This window comes from Saccopteryx leptura, chromosome 2 (genome assembly GCF_036850995.1).
Source record: "Saccopteryx leptura isolate mSacLep1 chromosome 2, mSacLep1_pri_phased_curated, whole genome shotgun sequence".
NCBI lineage: Eukaryota > Metazoa > Chordata > Mammalia > Chiroptera > Emballonuridae > Saccopteryx > Saccopteryx leptura.
In genome coordinates this window covers 303,609,940-303,625,387 of record NC_089504.1, presented here as the reverse complement: position 1 = coordinate 303,625,387, position 15,448 = coordinate 303,609,940, and positions in this window count along the sequence as shown.

Sequence of the window (15,448 nt, the reverse complement as noted above, 5' to 3'; positions counted from 1 at the left end):
CATGTCCTGAAATTTTGTATGTGCTGGTAGCTTTATTCAAAATGCTTCTCCTTCTTATTGATAAAGGAATTCTTTTTTTTTAATTTATTCATTTTAGAGAGGAGGGAGGGAGGGAGGGAGGGAGGGAGGGAGGGAGGGAGAGAAAGGGGGGAGGAGCAGGAAGCATCAACTCCCGACAAGTGCAGGGTTTTGAACCGAACCGGCAACCTCAGTGTTCCCAGGTCGACGCTTTATCCACTGCACCACCAGAGGTCAGGTGATAAAGGAATTCTTAGATACTCTTTATGGCTTAGTTTAACCACAATTCATGTGCCTCTTGCAGTGCTAGTTACTCTCTGTTGTATGCTCCACTATAACATTTACCTCACTGTGTTATCAATGTTCATTTACTCTTTCGTTCATGAACAAATGAAATGATAGCAGTATACAAGCAATAAAACAAGGGGCCCATGTAGGTGTGTGGGGTAAATACATGGTATAGATAAAGACATAATAGTGTGTGAATTCAGTACTAGAGTTGTCAAGAGCTTATGCTACAGGGCTAAGATGGGAATTATAAAATTGTTTAATAAGATGGTTCTGATTTACCTCTTTTTCATTTTTTTCCTTTATCCTATGCTTACAATGGACATACCATATAAGATGCACCATTTTTGGAAAATTTGGGGTCTAAAAACTGGGTGTGTCATACAGTGGTTGTGGCATTTCACATGCCATAGATGAAATTGAGGACAAGGCAATGTATGATGACAGTGATTCCTCATCAGATGCAGATGAGGACAAGCTAATGGATGGGAGTTTTGACAGTAATGAGGAGCTGTATGAATTTTATGATGAATAAAACTTGAGTTCAATAACTTTATGTAATGCATTTTTTTTTCAAATTTTGGGCCCCTAAATTAAGGTGTGTCTTATACATGGGAGTGTCTTATATATGGGGAATACAGTAATACATAAACTCATAAAATATCGCTATGTTTTGTTAGAACATTGATTCCACCCACAAGATTAAAGATATATAACTTTAGGCCCTGGCCAGTTGGCTCAGTGATAGAGCATCAGCCTGGTGTGCAGGAGTCCCAGGTTCGATTCCTGGCCAGGGCACACAGGAGAAGCACCCATCTGCTTCTCCACCCCTCCCCCTCTCTTTCCTCTCTGTCTCTCTCTTCTCCTCCTGCAGCCAAGGCTCCATTAGAGCAAGGTTGGCCTGGCACTAGGGATGGCTCTGTGGCCTCTGCCTCAGGCACTAGAATGGCTCTGGTTGCAACAGAGCAGTGCCACAGATGAGCAGAGCATCGCCCCCTGGTGGGTATGCTGGGTAGATCCCAGTCAGGCGCATGCGGGAGAGTCTGTCTGACTGCCTCCCTTTTTCCAACTTCAGAAAAACACACACACACACACACACACAAAAAAGAAAGACATATAACTTTAAATGAATGAATGAATGCAGTATTGGCTATGTTGCTGGTAGTAGCACTGTAGGAATAAATAACATCTGAAATCACTGGTCAATTTCAAATAAAAGTAATCTATCAGGACTGCCTCTGGCTATTCATACACAGAGGCAGAGGATCCATCTGCACCTATAAAAATCATACTTGCTTTTTCCAATCTGTAATGCTTGAGCAATTCATTTATTAGAGCTGGTTTTCCACCACTGAATAAAGGACAACTTATTTTTAAGTTGCTGAGGTTAAAAATTATAGAAGGCAATTATGTTTCTGACTTATAAGTAAAATGCCAGCACAACTAAAGATGTATCCATAGCTTAGTCTGTTAGGGTATCTACATAAATTACCTTCAATGCAATATATCACATAATGTTGTGCATACATTCACATAGATATGTAGTATATAACACTATAGCATAGTATGTGCTTCTCTTTATAAATACTGTATATATTCTCACTGCAGAGTTTTTCAATAAATAAAAAATTGAATAAGGGTTAACTTGAATGTTGCATTATTGAGAATATAAGCATACAGAACCTGTGGAACTGAAGGCATATATTCCCATGTGAATAAAGAAGGACTTATTTGCTTTTATCTGTTTAGAAAGTACTGGCAAATATTTTGTACATTTAGTTAACTATTTTGCAAAATGGATCTTTATAATCACTGCTTCTTATAAATCACACAATTTTACAACACATGGACTAAGGAAAGGGACTTGATTAGGGGACACGTACAAGGCAGGTGTTCAATGAGAAAAGCAGGTGCATGTCCCCTTAATCCTGTCATTAATCCCTTAGAGAACAGCATGCAAGATTGAGGAACTTTCTAAATATGCAGTGACATATTTCATTTTTAACAGATGGAGTATCTTACCTTCTTAGAAGATAAAATTTTTAGCAAGAGGATAAACAGACTACCATGGTACTCCCCAGTCTCAATTGTAATTCCAGCTGTTTGGAGTTTTTCCTTGGGAAAGACATCTGCCTGTTACCTGGAGAGCTTTGGAACTCATGGGAAGTTGGATTCAGGACCAGCACCTTTTGCCAGGAGAAAGAAGGCACTAACCTCGGAAAAGCAGAGGTTGGATACAACTGCTTCCACTGGGAAGTGGGTCTCAGTCTGCAAGCGACACATCGTTCAGGAAACAGAGTATGCACCTGGGGTCATTTCCGGATAATCCTGCTAGTCAGACTACACTTATAAAGGTAAAGTGTTTGTGTTATTTTGATAAAGTTTAGAAGTAACAACTCACTCACTAGCTTCTGATAGGTTGGTGTGATCTTTTCAGACTCAGTGAAATTTGATATAAATTTTGTATTAGAAAGATTCAAAAAAGATAGCAGTCATGGTAGCATTGTTTTTTGTTTTGTTTTGTTTTGTTTTTTTGTTTTGTTTTTTTTAGCTCAAAATTATTTTGCCTGACTGGGTGGTGGCGCAGTCTGACTGGGATTCAGAGGACTAAGGTTTGAGACCCCGAGGTCGCCAGCTTGAGCGTGGGCTCATCTGGTTTGAGCAAAGCTCACCAGCTTGGACCCAAGGTCGTTGGCTTGAGCAAGGGGTCACTCGGTGTGCTGAAGGCCCGCGGTCGAGGCACATATGAGAAAGCAATCAATGAACAACTGAGGTGTCGCAACGAAAAACTAATGATTGATGCTTCTCATCTCTCTTCGTTCCTGTCTGTCTGTCCCTATCTATCCCTCTCTCTGACTCTCTCTCTGTCACTGTAAAATAAAAAAAATAAAAAATTATTTTATATACCATATCAATATTAGTATATTTACCTTTATATCAATGTCATCACAAAATATGATTTTGTACATTCATATTTATGTGAATATATATTTTATTTTTTAATTTTTAAAGTGCATTCTTTTGTTTTTTATTAAATTTTTTAATTTATTGTGCTAACATGAATTCAAGTGTCCCCCTCCCCCCAACAATGTGCCCCCATTAGACCCCCTTACCCTTCTTCCCCTGACTCCCTCCCCCCTTCACTCTTGAATTTGCTGTCTTGTTATTAGTATATTGTGTTACATAGATACAATTTTACTAATCCCTTCATCTCTGATCCTGTCCCCTCACTTCCCTTCCTCTGACAGCTGTCTCTTTGCTCTCTGTGACCCCGCATCTGCCTCTATTTCATTCCTCAATTCACTATGCTGACTAGATTCCACATATAAGTGAGATCATATGACACTGTCTGTCTCTGTCTGGCTTATTTCACTTAGCATAATAATCTCCAGGTCCATTCATGCTGTCACAAAAGGTAAGGTTTCCTTCTTCCTCACAGCCCCATAGTATTCTTCCATTGTGTATATGTATCTCAGCTTTTTTATCCACTCGTTTGCTCACGAACACTTGGGCTGTTTCCAGATCTTGGCTACTGTAAACAATGCTGCAGTAAACATGGGGGTGCATTTCTTTTTTTGAATCAGTGTTTTGGGATTCTTGGGATGTATTCCTAAAAGTGGGATAGCTGGGTCAAAAAGAAGTTCCACTTTTAATTTTTTGAGTAAATGCTGTACTGTTTTCCACAGTGGCTGCACCAGTCTGCATTCCCACCAGCAGTGCAGGAGTGTTCCCTTTTCTTTATACCTTCACTAGCACTTGTGTGTTGATTTGTTAATGAGCACCATTCTGACAAGTGTGAGGTGGTATCTCATTGTGGTTTTAATTTGCACTTCTCTGATGATTAGTGACATTGAACATTTTTTCATGTGCCTATTGGCCATTGGTATGTCTTCTTTGAAGAAGTGTCTATTCCTGTATTAGTTTTCTATGCTGAAAAACAAATGATCACTAACAGAAGCTTGAATTAAGATCCACTTAGTCATTTCACATTTTCTATACACTAGAACTCTGGGCTGGATTAGGCTGGCAGTCAGTTCTCTGATCAGTTTCACAAATAGAGAATTAAGGTCCTGGTTTAGTTGCATTCTCATATGGATGCTCAACTAGAGAAGGATCTGCTTCAAGGCCCCCTCAGATTGTTGGCAGAATTCATTTCATGGTGGCTGTAGAATACATGGCTATAGTGGAGGTGGGGGGCCTTGCTCAATTAGGACAAGTTTACCTAGAATAATATCTCTTTTGAGTAACTAAAAGGCAATGAATGATTAGGAACTTTAATTACATGTGTAATATTTCTTCTCCTTTGCCATAACACATGAGATGACCATGAGTATGGTACCCTATACCTGTGTCATATTCAATGGTTTAGAGCATGTTACAGATTCCACTTCAATTTCAGGGGAGGGAATTATGCTAAGACATGGCCCATTGGTGGTCATCCTTGGCTGTGTTCACCAGAGTTCTTAACCTGAAATGAACAAGTTTCTAGCTTTAACAGGAGATAGTGTCATGATGTATCCCACCTATGGTTATTTCGGATTGAACAGGGGAAATAGATAGTGGCCCATACATTACTTGTATGATTTTCCTGGCTTGTGAAAGGAGAGTCAGTATGATGGGAAGGAGCAATTAAAAGCTATAAAAGTGCCACCAGCTGCTATAGAAAGAGTAAATCAAGCCTGACCAGGTCGTGATGCAGTGGATAGAGAGTTTGGGATGTGGAAGACCCAGATTCAAAACCGTGAGGTCTCTGGCTTGAGTGCAGTCTCATCTGGCATGAGTGCTGGCTCACCCTCCTTGAGCATGGGGTCTCTGGCTTGACTGTTAGATCATAGACATGATCCCATGATCACTGGCTTGAGCCCAAGGTCACTGGCTTGAGCAAGGGGTTACTTGGTCTGCTATAGCCCCTCGGTCAAGGTACATATAAGAAAGCAATCAATGAACAACTAAGGAGGTACAATGAAGAATTCATGCTTCTCATCTCTCCCTTCCTGTCTGTCTATCCCTATTTGTCCCTCTCTCTGTCTCTGTCTCTGTCAAAAAAAAAAAGAGTAAATCAAAAACAATGTAGCTTCACTAGGGCTAAAGGAGAAGACAGAACTTCCATCAAATATCCAACAGACACAGGAATGGTGAATCCTGTCACATCCTCATTTATAGCTCATATCTTTTGTTTGGCCTGTGCAAAGTCCAATGTGCTTGGGAAGTCGATAGTAGGATTTCATAAACTTAATGAGATAGTAATTCCAATTACAGCTGCTGCACTGAATACAATATTTTACTGGGAAAAATAGTCATAACCCTGGCACCTGGGATACAGCCACAGGCTTGCCAAATGCTGTCGGTTATGTCCCCGCAGTAATGGAAATCAGAACAATTTGCATTTATGTCGCAAGGACCATAGTATAGCCTTATTTCCTCATTCTTTCTATTATAATATTTCAAAGACTTTTGACATCTTTATGCCTCTCCACATCTTTCTGATCCATTACATTGATAATATTATGCTTGCTAGTTGGAACTAGTAAGCACCAAGTAACAAGAGTCCTAGATGCTTTACCATTAGGTAGGCTTTCAAGAATGTGGTAAATAAACCCTCAAATATTTAAGACCTACCCATTGGTGAAGTTGCTAGAAACTCAGTGGTATGGAGCTATAGAAATATTCCTAACAAAGTAATAGAAACCTTGTTCATTTTATATCACCCATCAAAAGAAGGAGGCACAGTGTTCAGTGAGACCTCTTAAATTTTAGAAGCGACACATTCTATTTATTATTCTGCTCTGTTAATTTTGTAGATAGCCCCACTAGAAGACAATTATGATTGAGAACTGTAATACATATTCCTTAACGAGGCCCAGTACTAGGTTCCCGACCATTGGATAACACAAGCATACATATTCACATATATTGGATTATCTAAAGCAAAGTTATATTGTAGGAACATCTGGAAAATCCCAGAGAAGAATCAGAGCCCAGTCTTCTCAGGTTACTACTACTTCACTGCTTCTATCTCAGGCTATACCACTGGTATCAAGGATAATTACACAGGAGATAAAAGCAGGGTTAGTTTCTGAGCTATCTTCATGATGCTCTGGCCCAGGCTGCGTCAAAGACTTGTTTAGCACTATCAGCCTAATTAGCAGTGATCTTTTCTTCTTCTTCCTCTTCCTCTTCCTCCTCTTCCTCTTCCTCCTCCCCCTCCTGTTCTCCTCCCCCTCCCCCATTCCTCTCCTCCTTCTTTTCTTCTTCTTTCTCTTCTTTCTCTGAGCCATCTTCAGCACCTGAGGTTGATGCACTCAAACCAATCAAGCCATGATTGTGGGAGGAGAAGAGAGAGAGAAGGAGGAGGAAGTGTGAAGAAGCAAATGGTCACCTCTCCTGTGTGCCCTGACTGGGAATGGAACCGGGATATTTACATACTGGGTGATGCTCTAACACTGAACCAAACGGTCAAGGCCAGGAATGATTGAAGAGAAAATTTTCCAGTTGGCACAATTTTGGTGGTAAATCTGGTTAGTCATTTAATGTGATAGAAAAGATTGCTTGAGGATTCAACCTACCAACAGCAGAGGCAACTGCTGATCCACAATAGTCCACCATCTCTGGGAAAAACAGTTGGCTTCCCTGGGAAGTTTCATGATGCTGAGCCTCCTCTCACATTGCACATTATTGTATTTATCTTAGGTATGGATTTGCCCTTTCTGTCTGCACTGGTTCTGTCACTACCATTTTTCTTCACATTGAATCCTTTATCCACAGCTATGTCACAGCTTCTCAAGTTGGCCCTATGTTATTATGCTGAGTTTAAGTAACTGCTTTTTGACTTAATCTCTTTGGGCTTTGGAGTATTAACAATATCACTCTAGCCTGACTAGGCAGTGGTGCAGTGGATAGAGCGTCGGACTGGGATGCAGAAGACCCAGGTTTGAGATCCTGAGGTTGCCAGCTTCAGCTCAGGCTTATCTGGTTTGAGCAAAGCTCACCAGCTTGGACCCAAGGTCGCTGGCTTGAGCAAGGGGTTACTCTGTCTGCTGTAGCCCCACGGTCAGACAGGCACATATGAGAAAGCAATCAATGAACAACTAATGATTGATGCTTCTCATCTCTCTCCATTCCTGTCTGTCTGTCCCTATCTATCCCTCTCTCTGACTCTCTCTCTGTCTCTGTAAAAACAAAACAAAACACAAAAAAATAAAAACAATACCACTTTACCTGTCTAATTGTTTTCAATTACTCTGTCTCCTTCTACATTAAGGTTTAAGTTGGTAACTACTATTACTAGTCATGAGATACTACACTGTTCCTTGTGGGGCAATTTGTGCTCAAACTGTAGCAGATAGTTCCTTATTATTAATTATTTATTGAATTATCCTAATTTGAGTCTGATATCTACTTACTATGATGATCCTGACTTATACAATGATAGAAGCTAGAACACATTTGAAAAAGTAAATAGATAATATCTTAAAGTTTATCCTGATACAACTCTACAAGAAGTTAGAATCCGGAGAACTACTGAACAATACATCATAATTTGGCAATAGAGACTCAATAGCAAGCAGACTCAATTTATATATCTTCTAGATTTAAATAGACAATGAAATGAAAAGAAATTAGGCAGTTTCAAGAGAAAAAAATATAGAGAAAATCAACATGAAATACTCTAAGAACTACTGAGTGAACTTCAAGGTGATAGATATTCACAGTAGGATAAAAAAAAAAAAAAAGGTATTACCAGACCAGAAAAGATAGATATTACATTAAAAGAATATGAGAAAGCTGAAGAAAGGAGATGAAGAAAAGAACAGAAAAGAAAAATGGAAAGGAAAGCAATAAACCTACCAGAAATATATGCTGCTATCTGTATCTTGGCATATTCTAGTCTTCAGACAAACATTCTCTTGAAAGGTTTATGTCACAATGATAAGTCCTTTAGACCCTAGGGACATAGGCTTAAGGAACATTTCACTTCACTAACCTACTAATGGAAATACTTTCTTTGGAATAAATTTAGGGCCAAAGGGAACCCTTCTCATGAACAGAGGCTTTAATGGTCTATTCCATGTATTTCCTCCTTTGAAAGAGGTAGGGGCTCTGGCCACTGTGGGTCAGGATTTACAATGTTGGCTCACAAAACTCTGGAGACTCAAAAAAAAGAAATGGAAATGAGAAGTTTTTGATAATTCTTTTCAAATACAGTGTTGCAACATGAACTGCCACAGCTATAAGTAAATAAACTGTGAAAGAGACTTAAAAATTATAAATGACACACACACTCGAAAATGTATACTATAGGTATACATTTCTACGCAATCCCCAAAACCAATCTTGATATGGGGAAAAAAGCTTTAAAAATAAAACTTTAAAACTTTTCCTAATTGAGTTTGTGTGCACAGATCACAGACTATAGATTGGGTACCTGTATATACATTCTGGTTGACCTAGGACAGTTCTAGTTTATCTCTGTCCCCCGGAATCCTGCCCACGTTAGCATTTGTTCCCTCCAGCCACTTTCGCAAAAATGGTTCAATTTTGTCCTAAAAGTTATATGGGCATTCTAACTACATATATCTAGCCAATGTCAATTCAGGCAAGATTGAACCGAGGTTTTCTCCCTTGTACTTATGCTTCATTCTGTGGACATAACTGAGGCTCTGTTAGACTCTTTCACGATGCTAGGGATTAGGTCTGGAACTATAAATTTGTCTGTGACAACAGCACCACTAGCAATTAGAGATTTCTTTGTTTCTCAGATGTCATGGGCCTGTGCTTAAGTTCCAGCAGGAATATGACTTTTTGTTCTCAGAGTTAGATATTGCCTCTTCTATTGAGAGACACTTGTGATAGTATGGAAAAAAATTATGGTTTCCACTCCTGGGCAGGCTTCAAATAGCATTAATTCTGTCTTCCTTCTATCCACCAATATTTGTGTAGATGTATGCATATACCTATTTATCTTTCTATCTGTCTATCATATGTTTTCTTTATATCCTCATTGGCAGCCTTTACTTGGGCTGAATGTATGAAGAGCCTTTTTCTTTTTACAGTCTGGGCTCTACTGTGGAAAGCCCATGTGAAGTCACCCTGACTATTCTGGTCACAGCAGAGTAAGGCAATGAAATTGGTAGCACTAGCTTAGCCCCTAGGAGAGCAGCAGGGCAGCAATGACTGTAAATTTAAAACAGAAAAGTGCCATTTTTGAGATATGGATATATTCTCTTTGAACATAACTGTGACTTTGGAAAGGCATTTTTCTGTTTTAAATTCACAGTAATTGAACCTGTATGTCGACTTCTCTCTCCAGGGACTGAACCAGTATGGCCATTTTGAAAAATTTGCCTCTCTGTGACCTAACGAACAATAGACATTTCAAACAATGGGCTCAGAGGCAAAGCAGACTGTGCATGGGAAAATGACTAAAACCTATTGAAAGGACTTCCAGTGCTGGGTCTTTGGAGGACGGTGCTAGCCCTGCACGTGCTTTCCTGCAAAAGACTCAGATTTAAACACAAAGAAACAAAAGAAAAATGAAAACACATCCTATTGTTAAGAGGGAACTTTAAACAATCATCTGGGAGTTTCTTGTTCGCTTTATTCTTTTTTGTTTCATTGGGTTTGGTTTATTTTGTTAAACTTTCACCCCCTTTACTTGTATTAACATTGGAGGACGGGATAAATGAGTTCGTAAAATATAATGATTTTGGAATGAGTTTTGGGACAATTGGTGAAGAAATACTTGTCTGTAAAATATTTTTTAAAATTCTATTGATGCCTGGCCAGGCGGTGGCGCAGAGGATAGAGCGTCGGACTGGGATGCAGAGGACCCGGGTTCGAGACCCCGAGGTCGCCAGCTTGAGCGTGGGCTCATCTGGTTTGAGCAAAAATTCACCAGCTTGGACCCAAGGTCGCTGGCTCAAGCAAGGGGTTACTCGGTCTGCTGAAGGCCCACGGTCAAGGCACATATGAGAAAGCAATCAATGAACAACTAAGGTGTCACAATGCACAGCGAAAAACTAATGATTGATGCTTCTCATCTCTCTCCGTTCCTGTCTGTCTGTCCCTGTCTATCCCTCTCTCTGACTCTCTCTCTGTCTCTGTAAAAAAATAAAATAAAAACAATAAAAAATAAATAAAATTCTATTGACTTTAGCCTGACCAGGCGGTGGCACAGTAGATAAAGCATCTAACTGGGATGTGGAGGACCCAGGTTGGAGACCCCGAGGTCTCCAGCTTGAGCACAGGCTCATTTGGTTTGAGCAAAGCTCACCAGCTTAGACCCAAGGTCACTGGCTTGAGCAAGGGGTTACTCGATCTGCTGTAGCCCCATGGTCAAGACCTGTATGAGAAAGCAATCAATGGACAACTAAGCTGTCTCAACGAAAAACTAATGATTGATGCTTCTTATCTCTCTCCGTTCCTGTCTGTCTGTCCTTATCTATCCCTCTCTCTGACTCTCTCTCTCTGTAAAAAAAAAAAAAAAGAATTTATTGACTTTAAAAAGAGAGACAAGACAGGAAAGAGAGAGAGAATGAAGAAGAGAGATAGAGAGAGAAATGTCAATTTGTTGTTCCACTTATTCATGCATTTATTGGTTGATTCTTATATGTGCCAAGGTTGTGGGTTCAATCCTTGGTCAGAGCCATCCTCGGTGCCCGGGCTAATTTTGCTCCAATGGAGCCTTGGCTGCTGGAGGGGAAGAAAGAGATAGAAAGAAAGGAGAGGGGAAGGGGTGGAGAAGGAGATGGACACTTCTCCTGTGTGCCCTGGTCGGAAATCGAACCTGGGACCTCCACATGTCAGGCCAATGCTCTGTCACTAAGCCAACCTGCTAGGGCCATAACCTTACTCCTCGATTTCTATCACAGAGCTCTGCCAATGGCTTCCTACCTCCATTCTGACTTTTTCAAGTTGACCTCCTATCTCTTTGGTGCATTGTCTTTTGTTCTCTGGAAATTAAACAATTTCCCCCATGCTACCATTCTTTCTCTTCTCAGCTGCCATGCTCTGTGAAAGTCATATTTAAAAACTTAAATGTTTATTAAATTAAGTTTACTTTTGAATATGTAAACTAAAAGGTATAGGCAGAGAAGCCTCATATCCTGTCTCCATCAGTTTCATATCAATTCTGTCCACCATAGAAAATCAATTTGATTATTTTTGGTTCATATCTTGTACATTTATTTTTATGAAAATAAAAATATACATATAGGAGATGACGTCAGAGTAATGGCGGGGTAGGAAGCGATTCCGATAAATCTCCCCCAAAACTCAACAAGATCTTCAACCAGAAACAGAAAAACCTATACTTGGAGCCTCCAGATGCTTCGCAATACACCCAAAGGTATGGTCGAGTGAAAAATTGGCTAAATATATAACCAAACCCCGAAGGAAATAGGGAGTAAGAAATGCTCCGCCTTCCTCACTAACCTAAACAGGGTGGCTTTCTCTGGTAACTGTGAATATAGAAACTGAGGCGGGAAAAGGGGGTGAATAGATCCAGGCCGTGGCACAAACGGCCGAACCAGGCTGTGGCACGGAGATCCAAGCCGAGGAAAAACTGATCCTGTGGCAACCCGGGCAATACAAGCTAACACTCGCGCCAAACCCAAACAAAGAAAGACAAGTGGGGCGGCCATTTTACCCGGTCTCCTGGTCGGTGCGCAGTTAGTGGGCGAGAGATTTCTTCCTAGGCCCTGAGAGTGGGTGCCCGTGTTGCCCCACGGAGAGGCAGGGTCAGAGGCCTTTCTGTGGGCCGAGAGCAGAGTCTCTGGGCAGCCCCAGCGCCCTGGGAAAGCCATGCACGGGAGGGAGTGAGAACTAATTCCAACGGTGGAGATTTTCCGTGCTGGAGGGGGTTTCACTCAGAGGGAAACGCGGCTGGCCTCATATCCTGGTTTGCGCGCGCAGATAGTGAATGAGAGATTCCTCCGAGTGCCTCGGCAGTGCGCGCCCGTGTTATCGCAAAGAGGGGCAGAGTCAGGGGCCTTTGTGTGGGCCAAAGCGGAATCTCGGGCCGCCCCAGCACCTTGCAAAAGCCGCGCACGGGGACGGAGCGAGACTCAATTCCAACGCTGCAACTTTTCCCTGCGGTTGGGGGTTTCACTCAGAGCGTGAGACTGCTGGCTGGATATCCTGGTCTGCGTGCACAGCCAGTGAGTGAGAGTTTCCTCCAAGCGCCCCGCAAGTGGGCGCCCGCCTGTGTTACTGGACAGAATGGCAGACAGAGCCAGAGGTCTTTGAGTGGGCGGAAAGCCCGCCTGATTATGCTAGCAGCTCTGACTGATTGAGCCTTACCCAGAGCCCTGTGCTGAGTGGAAATAGAGTGGGGAGTTGCCAGCTCTTTGAGCCTCTTACTATCCAGGCAGAGGCAGCAGCAACCCCATAGCTGGATTATCAGGCTACTAATTGAGGAAGGAAAGACTAGGAGAAAGGCTCCAGGAACACGGACTCTCTCACTGTCGGAGCCTATAAATGCTAATGAGCCTCGACCGCCAATGAGACTAAAGCACAATACATGACATTGCCATAGAGACTTATCAACTGCAAACCTCTACTTGAGCGTGCCAAAGGGGAAGAACCTGGGGTACAGAGTCACCGACCAGGAAGAGGGAGAGAAAAGAAAAAGCAAGAAGATAACCTCTCAAAATCAAGAATAATCTGCAGACTTTATAACCTATCCCATTTTATTATATTTGTTCATTTGTTTCTCTTATCTTCATTCTTGATACTTTTTTTCCTCCTCCAATTTGGCCGATTAACTCTCTGCCGGTCTTACTCTCTCCTCTCCTTGAACTACACTACCCATAAGTGTTACATCTCCCATTATCTTTTCTCTTCTCTTCCTTTCTCTCTATGAGGGTTGCACTCCAAAACCCTTAACTCTCTCTCTCTCTCTCTCTCTCCTTTCTTTTTTCTTCTTTTAGTGGTTCCCTCTTTTTTTCTCTCTCTCTCTTTCTTTTCTCCCTCTATATTAGTTTCTTCCTTTCTCCTTTACATCTCCTCTCATTCAAACCTCAATAACAAACAAATTATCTTATCTGGGACTCAAACTTATGTTTGTGGCATTTTGGGGGGTTTTTACTTCACCTTTTTAACTCACTAGCAGTGCTCCCATCCCTGGCTCTCCATTTTATCTAGTTCTTGTTCCACTAAATACAATAGTAATTTTTTAAATTGTCCCCCCATTTTTCCATTTTCCTCTTATTCCTCTCATCATAACTCTTAGACAACCAACATCTAAAAACAAATCATTTTATTCTTGACCCAAATTTTTTCCTTATTTGCTTTTTGTGGGTCCATAAGCTCTTTTTTCTCTTTTTTTTTTTTTTTTTTTTTTTTGCCCCTTTATTACATTTCCCCAATTCAGGCCCTCCATCACAGGCATTGTTTGTTATAATTCACAGTTCACCACAAGATTTTCTCAAGAAAGAGGGGATAGGAGAGGAGAGGAAAAAAGGAGGGGGGGAAAATTTCCTTTTTAAAAAATTTTTATTTTATTTTATTTTTCTTTATTTTATTATTAATTTTAAAAAAAAAAAAACAACTCTTGCCTGACCTGTGGTGGCGCAGTGGATAAAGCGTCGACCTGTAAATGCTGAGCTCGCTGGTTCGAAACCCTGGGCTTGCCTGGTCAAGGCACATATGGGAGTTGATGCTTCCAGCTCCTCCCCCCTTCTCTCTCTCCCTCTCTGTCTCTCTCTCTCCCCTTCTCTCTCCTCTCTATAATGAATAAAAAAAAAAAATTAAAAAAAAAACAAACAACTCTTTTCGATTTTTTATTTTTTTTATTATTTTTTTTAACTTTTTATTCTTTATTAAATCTCATTAATACTATCAACAAAACCACCCTCAGATGCCATTAAGGAAGAGAAAATCAAATATCATGGATACAAAAGAAAGAGAGGTAACACAGCTAGATGTAGAAAAATCTATGGAGAAAAAATTTAATATGTTGGAAACCTTGGAGCTAAATGACAGAGAATTCAAGATAGAAATCCTAAAAATACTCAGAGATATACAAGAAAACACAGAAAGGCAATTTAGGGAGCTCAGAAAACAACTCAATGAACACAAAGAATATATGTCCAAGGAAATTGAAACTATAAAAACAAATCAAACAGAGATGAAAAACTCAATTCACAAGCTGAAAAACGAAGTAACAAGCTTAGCTAATAGAACAGGTCAGATAGAAGAGAGGATTAATGAAATAGAAGACAAGCAACTTGAGGCACAACAGAGAGAAGAAGAAAGAGACTCAAAAATTAAAAAAAATGAGATAGCCCTACAAGAATTATCTGACTCCATCAAAAAGAATAACATAAGAATAATAGGTATATCAGAGGGAGAAGAGAGAGAAAATGGAATGGAGAACATACTCAAACAAATAATAGATGAGAACTTCCCAAGCCTGTGGAAAGAACTAAAGCCTCAAGTTCAAGAAGCAAACAGAACTCTGAGTTTTCTTAACCCCAACAAACCTACTCCAAGGCATATCATAATGAAATTGACACAAACCAACAGCAAAGAAAAAATTCTCAAGGCAGCCAGGGAAAAGAAGAATACAACATATAAAGGAAGGCCCATTAGATTATCATCAGATTTCTCAGCAGAAACTCTACCAGCTAGAAGAGAGTGGACCCCAATATTTAAAGTCCTGAAAGAGAGGAACTTTCAGCCACGAATACTATACCCATCAAAGCTATCCTTCAAATATGAAGGAGAAATAAAAACATTCACAGATACAGAAAAGATGAGGGAATTTATCATCAGAAAACCCCCACTCCAGGAATTACTAAAGGGGGTTCTCCAATCAGATACAAAGAACAAAAAAAAAAACAGAGCAACAAGTAAAAGCTCAAAGAAGAACACAATAAAACCAAATTTAAACTGTGACAACAACAAAAAGAAAGAGGGGGAGAAGATGGAGATTAACAGTAGCAAAGGACGATGGAGTGCAAAAGTACTCACAAAATAGTTCGCTACAATGAACAGGGTAGGGACCCTTTTCATTACTCAAAGGTAACCACCATTGAAAAAACCACCACAGAAACATATGAGATAAAAAAGATAGCAACAGAGGAAAGATGTATGAAATACAACCAAATAAAAACAAAAGATAGAAAAACAAAAGAGAAAG